The 14,268-nt window shown below is 44.5% G+C and overlaps 1 long non-coding RNA gene across 3 annotated transcripts in view; it reads left to right on the top strand.

Moving 5' to 3' along the window:
- LOC132661699 (uncharacterized) overlaps positions 1–14,268 on the top strand; it is a 28,441-nt gene that overhangs the window by 10,414 nt on the left and 3,759 nt on the right. For 2 of the 3 annotated variants that reach the window (XR_014137364.1, XR_014137365.1), the window contains exons 6-7: positions 8,112–8,262; positions 9,061–9,184. This is a non-coding gene — a long non-coding RNA (uncharacterized LOC132661699). The remainder of the gene's footprint in view (positions 1–8,111; positions 8,263–9,060; positions 9,185–14,268) is intronic. The other variant, XR_013554425.2, reaches the window with a different exon arrangement.

The following is a 14,268-nucleotide window of genomic DNA, read 5'->3' on the forward strand; positions in this document are numbered from 1 at the left end:
CTGGAAGAATTTAGCCACCATGTCAGAGTCAGAAGGACACTTAGGCAGTCCTATGAAAAGGTTCATGTGGTGAAGAACTGGGGCTACTAAACAACAACCAGTACTAATGGCAGGCATGTGAGAGAGCCATCTTGCAAATGAATCTTCCTGCCCCAGTCAAGCCCTCAAATGACTATAGTCTTGGCCTTGAGAGAGACCCAGAGGCAGACCCCGCAGCTAAAGTCTTTCCAAATACTGACCTGCTAAAATGGTGTGAGATTATAAATGTTTGCCTTAAGCTGCTAAATATGGGGGTAATTTTTATTTAGTAGTAGATAACTATACAAATGTCTTCATCAAGAGATAGTTTCCTAAATCTACTAAAATCCAGGGACTATGATTTTTTTTTCCTCTTCCTTACATTTCCCATGACTCCTGCCACAAAGATGGACATTTTTAAAATTCAGTTTATTTATTTTGAGAGAGGGAGAAAGAGAGAGAGAGTGTTCAAGCAAGCAGGGGAGGGGCAGAGAGAATCCCAAGCAGGCTCAGTGCTGTCAGCACAGAGCCCAGTGCAGGGCTCAAACTCATGAACCATGAGATCATGACCTGAGCCAAAATCAAGAGTCAGATGCTTAACCGACTGAGCCACCCAGGTGCCCCAAGATGGACACTTTAGAACAAGCATACCATGTTCTTGCTTGTTCATTCATTTAACAAATATTTATTGAGTATCAACGTGCTGGGCACTGTGTCTACCAAAAGAGACAAAATAGATCAGGTCCCTGCCTGGAAAAGCTTATGATCCAATGATTAAATAATCACAAGAATATACAATTACCATGTACATGCTATGAGCACAAAATAAAGGTAAAAGAGACAAGGGACTTCATTTACACTGGGGGTGGGGTGTGGTCAAGAAAGGCTTCTCTGTGGGGGTACCTGGGTGGCTCAGTCCATTAAGCATCCCACTTCAGCTCAGGTCATGATCTGGTAGTTCGTGAGTTCAAGTCCTGCATCAGGCTCTGTGCTGACAGCTCAGAGCCTAGAGCCTACTTCGGATTCGATGTCTCCTTCTCTCTCTGCCCCTCCCCTGCTTGCTTACTCTCTCTTTCCCTCTCTCTCTCCCTCTCTCTCTCTCTCTCTCAAAAATAAATAAACATTAAAAATAATTAAAAATAAAAAAGAAAGGCTTCTCTGTGGAAGTGATAAAGGATAAGTAACAATCACTCAGGCAATGGGAAAGGAGGTCAGCAAAGACATTCCAGGTGTGTGAGTGTCCTTGGGGCTGACAGACTTCCGCAGGAAGCAGAGTGAACCAGGGGGACACTGGCATGGGAAAGTCACTGGAGAGGCTTTAAGCAGGGGATCCATGTCCCTGTCAGGAAGCTAAGAGGATAGTGCTTATCCTCTTATAATGATTGTAATGATCATTATACATAGTACATTGTATACATTATACATTGTATACCATTGTACAATGATGTACAGTCCTCATTGTTATGATGTGGTCAGTGGCTCCTGCCGTCATACTTGGTGGGAGAGGACAGTGGCTTGGGTTGAGATAGTAGCAGGGGAAATAAAGACAACTGCACAGTAGCAAGAGGTATTTTGGAAGCAGAATAGACAGGAATTGGAGGTGGATAGAACAGGGGGAAAGAGGCAGGTATCAAGACTTACTGGTTGATCAGTTGTAGGTACAGAATCCTTCAGCAGACATTCCACAGAGGCCACCTAAGCCAGGCCCTTTCCTACCCGAAGTGAAATGGGATACCTTCCTCTGACCCATAACCCCACATTCACTTCCCAGCAGTTCTCATGAGGCCCAGTCAGCCCTGTTAGCACCTGCCCAGTGGCTGTGCCAGATTTGTGTGCCACCCAACACAGGCAGGGAATAATATTCATTTTTGTCCTTGGTGGTATGGCCAGGGCCTGGCCCAGCATCTGGTGCAGAATAGGTGCTCGATCATATTAGATGAATGAATGTACACCGAATAAATGAATAAATGAGTGCATATCAGCCTTTCCACGCCTCCCCCCCTGCACCATGTCTGTCCCTTTGATCTTGCCCTAGATATTGAATCCAGCCCCAAGGAGCTCCTGTTAGGGCTTGAGCCCTACATACTGACCTGGTGCAGGTGGGAGAATTCAGGAGCCAGAAAGGGCATAAACCCCAGTCTGTTGGTCCTACTTGATGCCCCTTCCAGCCCTAGACCTCTTGCCTGGGTCCTGGCTCTGGCCCCAGTCCTCTGCCACAGCACCTGAGAGGCCCTGCATCATATCCTGAGACCTGCTTCTCACTGACTCTGCACAGCTCTCTGCCAAACAGAACCAGTGTCTATAGAGCTCCGGTTCTTATACCTGGCTATGTATCAGGAATACCTGGGAGCCTGTTACAAGTACAGCTTCTGGGGGCCCTCTCCCAGATAATCTGGTCCAGTAGGTCTCAAGGGCCCAAACTGCAGGTCTAACAAGTGTTCCACACGTTGTAAGTGGCTCCTGGAGGACATTGTGAGAGGCACTGCTGTAGAGCATTAGGGTCCGGGTCGTGCCTGGATCGTCCTGGGCCAAGCTAAGCGTCCTCACAAACTAGGCAGCTGGTTGAGTGGGAATCAGGCCTTGCCCAGAGGTCAGGGTCTCATGGCCATTAGAAAACACATCTGCCTGGACCAGGCCCTGGGCGTGCTGACATTAGGGGACATATCTCACTTCATACCAAATATTAAAATGCAACTATACCCCATGTTAAATATATCTCTTTGCTCTAGCAAATTTGAAAGGACTTTTATACATTTTAACTCTTTAAAAAATTTTTTTAAGTTTATTTATTTGAGAGAGAGAAACAGAGAACAAGGAGGGGAAGAGAGAGAGAGGGAGGCAGAGAATCCCAAGCAGACTCCATGCTGTCAGCACAGAGCCTGATGCGGGGCTCAATCTCACAAACCATGAGGTGGTGACCTGAGCTGAAATCAAGAGTCAGATGCTTAACCGACTAAGCCACCCAGGCACCCTTACATTTTAGCTTTTTAAAAACTAAATATATGATATAAAATATATACTAATATAACCACATATTTATTAGACATTTATATAATAGTGGAGTTCAATTGTAGGTGCCCACTGACATTTTCTGGGCATTTAATTAACATTTACTAATTTCAATTTAGAAATTTCTGTCTCTTGGAGCCATACATTTTATTTTTAATTAATTAATTAATTAATTTAGAGAGAGAGCATGATCAGGGGAGAGGGGCGGAGGGGGAGAGAGAGAAAGAATCTCAAGCAGGCTCTATACTCCGCACCAAGCCTGATGCAGAGCTGCAGGGCTCCAGGGCTCAATCCTATGATCTTGGGATGATGACCTGAGCTGAAATCAAGACTCTCATGCTCAACTGGCCGAGTCACCCAGATGCCCCAGGAGCCATACATTTTAAATTCAGGTTTCAAGTATTTTTCTACAGGCCCTTAAAAAACCAGCAGACCCAGAGCACAGTGCCCATGAAAAGGCACTGTGCCACCTGAGGCAAAGACACTGGGGCTAGGAGGGAGGCATCTGGGTTAGTGCAAGGTGTGGGGAGCCTCCACGTTGCCACATAAGCCCTCAGGTGTCATCTTGACACTGCTGGAGAGGTGAGCAAGGTAGTGCTGGGCGCAGTGTGGCAGATGTCCACCTGCCATGGGCGCTAAATATAGCCCATACACAAAGCCCTCACTGCCCGGGAACCTGCAGAGTCGGCTTAATTGGCTAGAATTGCCGCAGAGAGAAGCTCAAAACGAATCGAAAACAGGCTTTGCCCCATAATTCTAGGATGCCGAGGTTCACAATTAGACAGTGGATTTCTCCTGCCAGCAACAAATATTGCCGGCCTCAGTCACTGATAAATCCTTCAACTTGATCATCCCCTGGTGTCGAGCTCAGACCTGGTGTAGGTGTCTGGGGAATACTTACTTTCCACAGTGACCCAACAGAGTAGGATGTTTTCCCTCCAGGGTTCTGTTCCCTAGTGGTATAGACTAAATGTTTGTGTCCCCCTAAAATTCATATGCTGAAGCCCTTACTCTCAGTTAGTTGGAGGTGAGGACGCTAAGGAAGGCAGTCAGGAGGTAGTTGTCATCACCTGTCCATGCACATCAACACTGGCTGAGATTGTCAGCGACTCGGAAGAAAATCCTGGGTCAATAGTGGGGTATTCTTTTAAGAAATGCTACATCATCAAACTTACACTTGTGAAGATACAGAGGACAGTACTTGTTGGAAAACAAGGACATCAATGGTCAGAATCAAAATAGGAATATGAAGACATTTTAGAACTACCTTAGCCAATTTATTTTACTTATCTTTTCTTTCTTATGTATGTCCAAGTGTAAGATATGATGAACTGCTATGTCTACATAAGTCCAAAAGTGCTCTCTCAGTAAGCATAAATTTTTAATTTTAAGCACTTTGTTATGGTTTAATTGGTAGTTATTGGTTACACTTCTTTCTCGCTGGTACATGAAATCGTAGTGGACCTTACGATCAATGGCATCTTGATTGTAATTGTAAATGAAATTGTAAATGAAAAATAGGTATTATAAAGCAACAATAATTAAAACATTGCACTACTAGAGCATAACAGATTCACTCACTCATTCATTCATTCATTCATTCAGTCAGTCAACAAGTATTTATGATGGATTTAGTATATGCCAGGCACTCTTTTTTTTTTATCCTATTTTATTTTTAAAAATTTATTGTCAAGTTAGCTGACATACGTTGTAGTCTTGGCTTCAGGAGTAGATTCCCGTGATTTATCACTTACATACAACACCCAGTGCTGATCCCAACAAATGCCCTCCTCAATGCCCATCACCTATTTTTTCCCACCCCTCAACCCCCCACCCCCATCAACCCTCTGTTTGTTCTCTGCATTTAAGAGTCTCTTATAGTTTGCCTCCCTTTCTGTTTGTATCTTATTTTACCTTCCCTTCCCCTATGGTCTTCTGTTACGTTTCACAAATTCCACATATGAGTGAAATCATAGGATATCTATCTTTGTCTGACTTATTTCACTTCACATAATACTCTCCAGTTCCATCCACATTGTTGCAAATGGCAAGATTTAATTCTTTTTCATTGCCAAGTAGCATATATATACCACATCTTCTTTATCTGTTCATCAGCTGATGGACATTTGGGCTCTTTCCATACTTTGGGTATTGTTGATAGTGCTGCTATAAACATTGGGGTGCATGTGCCCCTTTGAATCAGTACTCCTGTATCCTTTGGATAAATACCTAGTAGTGCAATTGCTGGGTCATAGAGTAATTCTATTTTCAATTTTTTGAGGAAACACCACACTGTTTTCCAGAGTTTTTCCAGGTACTCTTTTAGATGCAGAAGAATGTCAGTAAAGGAAAATAACAAGTCCCTGCCCTCATGGGGACTTACATGCTAGCAAGAATAGGTATATAATAAACACATAAATACCATTTATACTGTTTATTAAAAAATACTGTTTGTAACATTTCAGGGTTGGTAAGAACAGGGTAAAAGGATAGAAGGTAAGGGTGCAGGATAGGGTTTCTATTTTATATATAATTTTCAGGGAAGACCTTTCAAGAAGGTGGCATTATGAGTGGAGACCTGAAGGAGGTGAAGGAGAGAGCCATGTGTAAAACTGGGGGAAGGGCCTTGTAAGTAAAGGAAAGAGCATGTGCTAAGGCCCTGAGGCAGAAGTCCTCTTGGCATATTCAGGGAACAGAAGGGAGACCAGTGTGACTGGAGTTCAGCAATCAAGTGGGTACATGGGAGGGGATAAAGGTCTGAGGGGAGGCACAGCTCAAGCAGGCTTTGGGGACCTTTGTGGGACTTTGAGAGCCACTGGAGTGCTTTGAGCAGAGGAGGACATGAACCGACTAAGATTTTTAAATCTAAGGGAAGTGGAATCAGGGCCGCTATAGAAAGACCAATTAGGTAGCTACTGCCATAGTCTAAGTAAGAGTCAGGGGGGCAGGGATGAAGGTGGTGGGAGCTGTTTGGATTCTGGGTGTATCTGAGGGCAGAGCTGACAGGACTTGATAGAGTAAATGTGGAGAAGAGAGGAGTCAAGACTTGAATATTTTTGAGTTAAGCCATGGAATGAACAGAGCTGCTATTTCTGGAGGAACTTTGTGGGGGAAGCAGGTATCTAAGTGGAGACTCAGAGGACAGGAGTCTAGAGATGGGGGAGAGATCTGGGCCGGAGCAGTAAGTGCTATGTACCATCCAGGCACATATGGCCTTTGCAGTGAAGCTGGAGAGACCCGCCTGAGAGAGAGAGAGAGAGAGAGAGAAGGGAAAGGTACCAGGATGGAGCAGGTGGTGGGTGCCTTGAGACACAGGAGGAGGGGAGGAGAGCCTGGATCCAGCCATCCGAGGCTGAGAAGGAGTGGCCAGAGACACGGGTGAGAACCAGAGGAGATGGGACTCTCCAGCCATGTCTCTAGAGAGTACCTGTGGCAGATCATGGACAAGAGCAGAAATTCCTGAAATAGACCCCAATACATAGAAGAATTCAGTGTTCAGTAAAGGCAGCATGTTGAAACAATGGGGAAAAAGGAATTGATTTCACGGGATCAAGCCCTGCGTCAGGCTTGGGATTCTCTCTCTGTCTCTCTCTCTCTCCCCCACCCCCTGCCCCTCCTCTACTCGTGCATGTGTGCGCACGTGTGTCTCTCAAATAAAAAAAATCTTTTTAATAAAATAAAGTTTACAAAAAATAAATAAATAAGGCAAAAAAGAGTGATACATGTGCTTACATAATAATAAAAACTATCTGAGTGACAGAAACTATCTCCAAAAAGTCCAAAAACAAATGACAAATTAAGAAAAATATTTATGGGGTGTGTGAGTGGCTCAGTCAGTTAAGCATCTGACTTCTGTTCAGGTCATGATCTTATGGTTTGTGGGCTTAAACCCCGCGTCGGGCTCTGTGCTGACAGCTTAGAGCCTGGAGCCTGCTTCGGATTCTGTGTCTCCCTCTCTCTGTCTGCCCACCCCTGTTCACACTCTCTCTATCTCTCTCAAAAATATATAAACATTTAACAAAAAGAAAAATATTTACTATTCATTTTGGCTTAATTTCCCTCATCTCTAAATCAATAATGATAACAATAATAAAGGAACAATATGCAATAAAAACATGGGGGGAAAAAATAAAAATAAAAACATGGATAAAGATTGTGCACTGACCATTCAAGGAAAGGAAAATGCAACTGGCTTCTAAGTCTTTCTGAAAGACATTCAGACTCACTCACAATAAGAGAAATGCAAATTAAAATTACATAATAGTTTTCACCACTTGAATTATTTTTAAAAATTAAAATTTGATCAGATACTGTATTAAGGAGGGTACAGGCCTCTCACTGTCTCTAAGCAGGAGTATATATAAATTGGTAACAGTGCTATGGAGAGCAATATGGGCAACATTCATTAAAATTATGAATGCCCAGGGCTTTTTTAAAAAAATATTTATTTATTTTTGGGAAAGAGAGAGCTGGGGAGGGGCAGAGAGAGAGGGAGAGAGACAGAGAATCCCAAGCAGGCTCCTCGCTGTCAGCACAGAGCCTGACACGGAGCTCAGTCTCACGAACTGTGAGATCATGACCTGAGCCAAAACTAAGAGTCGGATGCTCAACCAACTGAACCACCCAGGCTCCACCATATGCTTAGGGCTTCTGACACAGCATCTCTTCTTTTAGGAAAATGCCTGCCATGGAGGAAATGATGCATGTATAGGGTTATTTGTGTATGACTGATTTTGCTTTTAAGGCATTTATTTTGAAAAGTCTCACACTTGAAGTAAAATTGCAAGTATGGTTCAAGGAACACTTTTTCCCCTGAATTATCTGAGAGTGAATTGCTGACTTCATGACTCCCGCTAGGTAAATACCTTAGTATTTCTCTCAAATAATTCTCCTTCACAAAAACATTCTTCTTCATAACCACAACAGAGCCGTCAAAATTAGGAAGTTAACAATTAAGGAAAAAGAGAATACTAGAATAAACACTGTGGTGATTGGGATTAGAAGTATCGGTGTGAACGCGTGATTTCCCGTATACAGAGAGATAGAAATAAGCGTGGACACAAACAGATGTGCGTGTTCTCTAGCTCTGTCCCCTGAGGGCTTCTGGAAGCAGTGACATCCCACTGGCAATGAGCACATCTAGGGACTGGAACTGGCTTCTGGATACCATTTCCCATACTACCTCCAAGGAATGAGTGCTCCTTAGAGAAACAGCTAATTCCAGCGTGGGACAAGGCAAGTACAGGATGAACACAGAACCTTGAAGACGGTGATAATGTTTTGAAGCTATTAACTCTTTGTTCATTTGTCCAATAGCAGTAATGTTGCTATATTGAAAACATTAATGCCGCTTACCATGAATTTAGCATTCACTACGTGTAAGGCACTTTCAGACATTGTTTTGATTAATCCTTACAATAACTTTGAGAAGTAGATTATCTTACTTTGTATGTGAGGGAAACTAAGGCTTACCAGTAACTTGAACTAGTGTCCTTGAACCCTGCTTGGGGTCCACAAGGGTCTCACACTGACCTCCTTTTTTGGCCATGCCCTCCATTCTCAGCGGGGCCCAGCAGCCGTAACTCTATGCCCTGGCCTTCCTTGGTTGACCAGGAATCTGATGCTGGAACCAAGCAGGTCAAACAGCATGTGGAGGGACATGCAGATGTGAGACTTGAAACTAAAGGATGAGAAACACCAAGATGGGGGATTGCTGAGGCTGAGACAGGTTACAGGCAGCACTCGAGAGCAAGAGCCCTGACTGCTGCTGCTGTCAGTCCTGCGTGTGATCCTTACTGCAAATTTTCCTTTTGTGCTTGAGCTAGCCCGAATCCTTTCTACTGCTGGCAACCAAAACAGCCTTAATTAATAAGCAAGAATCACATATGGTAGAGGTGGGATTTGAACGTCAGACTCCAAAGTCTGGTTCATTTACTCTATTCTGCACCATCACTCCTGGGAACCTTTTAGTCATGCTGACAGATATTCATATCCATGGCTATTCTAACAAGACTTTTAATGGGATCATTCCAGGTCCCAATCCATTGGGCCATCCTGCTGGAAGACCATGCAGAGAGGGCAAGCCCCTAAGGTGACACAGAGAGGCCCAGCCCTCCTGGTGTCCCAGCTGGGATATTCCTGCCAAGATGCCAGACATGTGAGTATAGGCATGGTGACATTGTGAATGTTTCAGCCCCAGCAGCTGTCTGACTGCAGCCACTTGAGAGAGCCCCAGGCAAGACCAGCAGAGGCATGGCCTAGCTGAGCCCCTGGTACTTCACAGAATTGTGAGAAATAAGAAGATGGTGGTTGTTTTCAGCATCTAGGTTTGTAGGTAGTTTGTTATGCCGAGCAGATAAACAAAATAGATGGCTTCTTTGGGAAAGGGGCACATAGATGAAAATCAAAGACTGAGTGGAAGTCAGGGGGTAGAGGGGACCTTTGGAGGAGGCAGAGGGACAAGGAAAGAGCTGCCAGAGGCCAGTGTGGCAGAAATGCACAGTGATGAGGATAGTGGTAGCAGTGGAGGTGAGAGCGGGAGGCCCTGCAGGTGCCAGAAGGAGCCTGGACTATATTCTAACTGAAATGGACACCACTGAAGGGTTTGAGCAGGGGGCGACCTGATTAGACATGGGGCTTCCAATGTCTCTGTGGCTGCTATGTGGGATGGGTCAGAGGCAGGGAAGACCAGCTGGAGAAGTGTGGAATAGTGCCTACCAGAGGCTTGAATGGGGGTTGTGGGTTTCAAGGTGAGGGAAGTAGAGGAGCTCAATGCATATTTTGGAAGGAGAATAAACAGAGCTTGGTAATGGGTTGGATGTGGGGCATGAATGAGAAAGAGGTGCCAAAAATGATTCCCAGGTTCCTGACTTGATGACTGGGTGGAGGCTGGTGCCATTTACTGAGATGGGAAAAGCTGTGGGAAGACAAGATTTGGTGTGGGGAGGATCGAGAGCTCACTTCTGCACATATTACGTTGGTGATGTCAAAGAGACATCAAGTGGAGATGTGAGCCGGCAGCTGAACGTACAAGTTTACATTTTAGAAAACTGATCTGGGCTACAGATAAACATTTGGGAGTCACCTGCTCAAAGATGACATTTAAAACCATGAGAAGCAGTAATTTTGCCCAGAGAGGGAGGTGAGAGAGAAAAGGCTTCCAGGGACACTTAACATGAGACGCCTGCAGAGAAGGACACCCTGGCAAATAACCTGGCTTAACCAGTCAGAACTTCCCTTGAGAGCACAGGAAGCAAGTTCAAGATGTTTCCATGTAATAGCTGTTTGGATATTTGAAGACAGGGCAGTGCCTCCCTGAGTACACTCCTCTGGATTACACCTTCCACTCCTCCTGTGTCTTTTTCCCCATTAGGCATCATTTAGAGTCCTTTGCCATATGGGCCTTTCTCTTCTCGAAGTTCCTATAACTGAGTGTAACTGTCCAGGTGAGACTGACCAGCCAGGTGAGACTAGCTAAGCAGCATGACAGATATGAAACAAGCAGTGACATGAGGACAGCTGAGGACAGATGAGCCACTCATGGTTGTTCCTGAAAGATTTTTCATCACTTTTCCCATCTGTGGAAAAGGGCTTAAGATCTCAGAGAAAGCCCCATAAACAACTGAATGAGCTCAGGCACTCCGTTACTGCCTGACAGCCTTGCTGGCAGAGAACTAGATTGTTTCTCGGGGCAAAAAAAAAAAAAAAAAAAAAAAAAAGTGTAGAACTTCTAACAAGATGTGAGTGTCAGAGGCTGCTTGCCTGCTTCATGGGGACAGCTCAAGATAGATTGCACGGGAAAAGTTGAAACCTATAAATATAGAGCAGAAAAAGTTCTCCATCTTTTGTTCATATACACCATATCTTCACTGCTGAGACACCAAGGTCCAAATAAATACGTGAGCTATGCGGCTGTTTCCATCCAGGCCCTGGTTGGGATAGGAGGCCTGCATTCTCCATCAGTACTATTCTGATTCACCATGACTTTTCAGCTTTGGTTCACTATACGTTGTGCCCAGAAATCCTTAAAGAGCAGTAAACACACATGTGAGCACATGTGCCCCGCCCCCTGGCTAACCGTGCAGGTACGTACACACACACACACACACACACACACACACACACACACACAAACACACACAACACCATGCACCATACCACACTCAACACACACTTCGTACATGTGGAGTTTGAAACCTGTGTCCAGTATTATTTTGGCAAGAAAGTGTTCTTCATTTCTTCCCTTTCCTTTCTCCCTTCTGGGCTAGCCAATGTGGATGACATCTTTTGCAGGGACAGACTTGGCCAGAATAACAATGTGGAGGTTCACCTGGAGAGGCCATCGGTGTTATTGAGAACAGTGCTGGGGCACAAAATAAGACACTCGGATCAACGGAACAGAATAGAACCCAGAAATGGACTCACAAACATATGGCCAACTAATCTTTGACAATGCAGGAGAGAATATCCAATGGAATAAAGACAGTCTCTTCAGCAAATGGTGCTGCGAAAACTAGAGAGTGACATGTAGAAAAATGAACCTGGACTACTTTCTTACACCATACACAAAAATAAACTCAAAACTCACAATTAAACATAAGACAGGAAGCCATCAAAATCCTAGAGGAGAAAACAGGCAAAAACCTCTTTGACCTTGGCCATAGCAACTTCTTACTCAACACGTCTCTGGAGGCAAGGGAAACAAAAGCAAAAATGAACTATTGGGACCTCATCAAAATAAAAACTTCGCATAGTGAAGCAAACAATCAGCAAAACTAAAAGGTAACCAACGGAATGGGAGAAGACATATGCAAATGACATATTAGACAAAGGGTTAGTATCCAAAATCGATACAGAACTTATCAAACTCAACACCCAAAAACCAAATAATCCAGTGAAGAAATGGGCAAAAGACATGAATAGACACTTCTCCAAAGAAGACATCCAGATGGCCAACCAACACATGAAAACATGCTCAACATCACTCATTATCAGGAAAATACAAATCAAAACCACAATGAGATACCACCTCACACCTGTCAGAACGACTAACATTAACAACTCAGGCAACAACAGATGTTGGCAAGGATGCGGAAAAAGATCTCTTTTGCACTGCTGGTGGGAATGCAGACTGGTGCAGCTACTGTGGAAAACACTATGGAGGTTCCTCAAAAAATTAAAAATAGAAATACGCTATGACCCAGCAATTGCACTACTAGGTATTTATCCAAGGGATACAGGTATGGTGTTTCAAAAGGGCACATGCATCCCAATGTTTATAGCAGCACTATCAACAGTAGTGAAAGTATGGAAAGAGCCCAAATGTCCATCGATGGATGAATGGATAAAGAAGATGTGGTGTATACATACAATCGAGTATTACTCAGCAATCAAAAAGAATGAAATCTTGCCATTTGCAACTATGTGGATGGAACTGGAGGCTATTATGCTAAGCAAAATTAGTCAGAGAAAGACAAATATCACATCACTTCCCTCATATGAGGACTTAGAACAGATGAACATAAGGGAAGGGAAGCAAAAATAATATAAAAACAGGGAGGGGGCAAGAGACTCTTAAATATAGAGAACAGAGGGTTGCTGTAGGGGGGCCTTGGGGGGTGGGCTAAATGGGTAAGGGGCATTAAGGAGGACACTTGTTGGGATGAGCACTGGGTATTATACATAGGGGATGAATCACTGGAATCTCTCCTGAAATCCTTGTTGCACTATATGCTAACTAACTTGGATGTAATTTAAAAAAAAATCATTAAAAAAAAGAGAGAGAGACAGAAATAGGGTTGGTTTGCCTTATAGATGCTCCAGTCTGAAGAGGGAGGGAGACTAGAGAGAGGAGGGGCCCCATGTGATTGATTATTTGGGTGTTTTTATTTTATTTCATTACTTTTTTAGGTTGTATTTATTTAAGTAATCTCTATACCCAAAGTGGGGCTCAAACTCATGACTCTGAGATCAAGAGTCACATGCTCCTCCAACTGAGCCATGAGATATCCCTGGCTGGGTGTTTTAAAGAAAGGCTTGGCCATTCCTCCGGCTCTAGGCAGGGAGTATGTGAGGATAATCATTCTAGATCTGTGTTTCTCCAAGTGTGATCCCCCCACCCAGCTGCAAAAGCACCACCTGGAAACTTGTGAGAAATGCAAATTCTCAGGCCCCACCCCGGACCTCCTGAATCAGCCTCTGGGGGTGGAGCCCAGCCATCTGTTTAACAAGCCCTGCAGGGGATTCTGATTCACTGTGAGCTGCAGAAACTCTGCTCTTTGAGTATGACTTTCTTTCCAGTAATGAACTATACCTTCATGCTCTGTTAAGTATTATGTGCATGTAATTTTACATTTGGAAAACGTGGAAGAAGCTTTATTTTTGTAACACAAACTCCAGAATATTTGGGAGGGGAGGCACGGAGGGAGACAACGGCACACTAGAATCCCAGAGGTAGAGTTTTGTGCTCACCAAAGTGAGGCAAGGGCTAATAAAGGTGGTGAAGCCCTGATTTAGAGAAAAGGAAGATAGTCTTTCTGAGGCAGGCCCTAGAGACCTTGGTTGGGGAGTCCATGCAGCAGGGGAGTGGGAGAATGCCAGGCGCTCATCCCTGACTGCCAAGGTCAGGACTGGAGCAGGCTTTTCTTAGGTGAGGTTCTGTTATTACCCAGAAGACCTTAGGGGCCAGTAGTGTGCATGTGTACTGACTTGTGTGTGTACACTGGGGGTGGGACACATCTGTCTCACACACCCCAGCCCTCACCAGCCACCGGCATCTATCTGGCTCTCAGCCCTGGAGCAGTCTGGTCTGCAATATATCAGAGACCCTAGAATGCAAAAGGCAGTGATTTCTCATTTCCAGGGACTCTCCGGGTGGTTCCTGAGCGGCTTCCTCACTAGCAGTGGCTCCCACCCCAGAGATTCTGATTCCATTGGCTTGGAGTGAGGCTGAGAAATTTGCATTTTAAACAAGCCCCTCCCCACCGAGTAATTCTGATGCAGGAGCTTTGTGGACTGCACCTAGGATATTAACAGATTATTTTATTTGGGGTGATGGTGCTTGGGGGAAGGCAGGGGTGATGCCGAGGGGCTGAGAATCCAGTGTGAACCAGTTATTCAGTATCAATGGGGCAGAAGGATGGCCAAGTAAGAAGTGTCACAGCTGGACACAGAGGTATTCATTTGGGCAGTAAAATGTCAGGCTGGTAGTTGATCCGAGAGTTGCCTAGTCGGTCTGGTTAC

This window comes from Panthera onca, chromosome A3 (assembly GCF_046562875.1).
Source record: "Panthera onca isolate mPanOnc1 chromosome A3, mPanOnc1 haplotype 2, whole genome shotgun sequence".
Classification (NCBI taxonomy): domain Eukaryota; kingdom Metazoa; phylum Chordata; class Mammalia; order Carnivora; family Felidae; genus Panthera; species Panthera onca.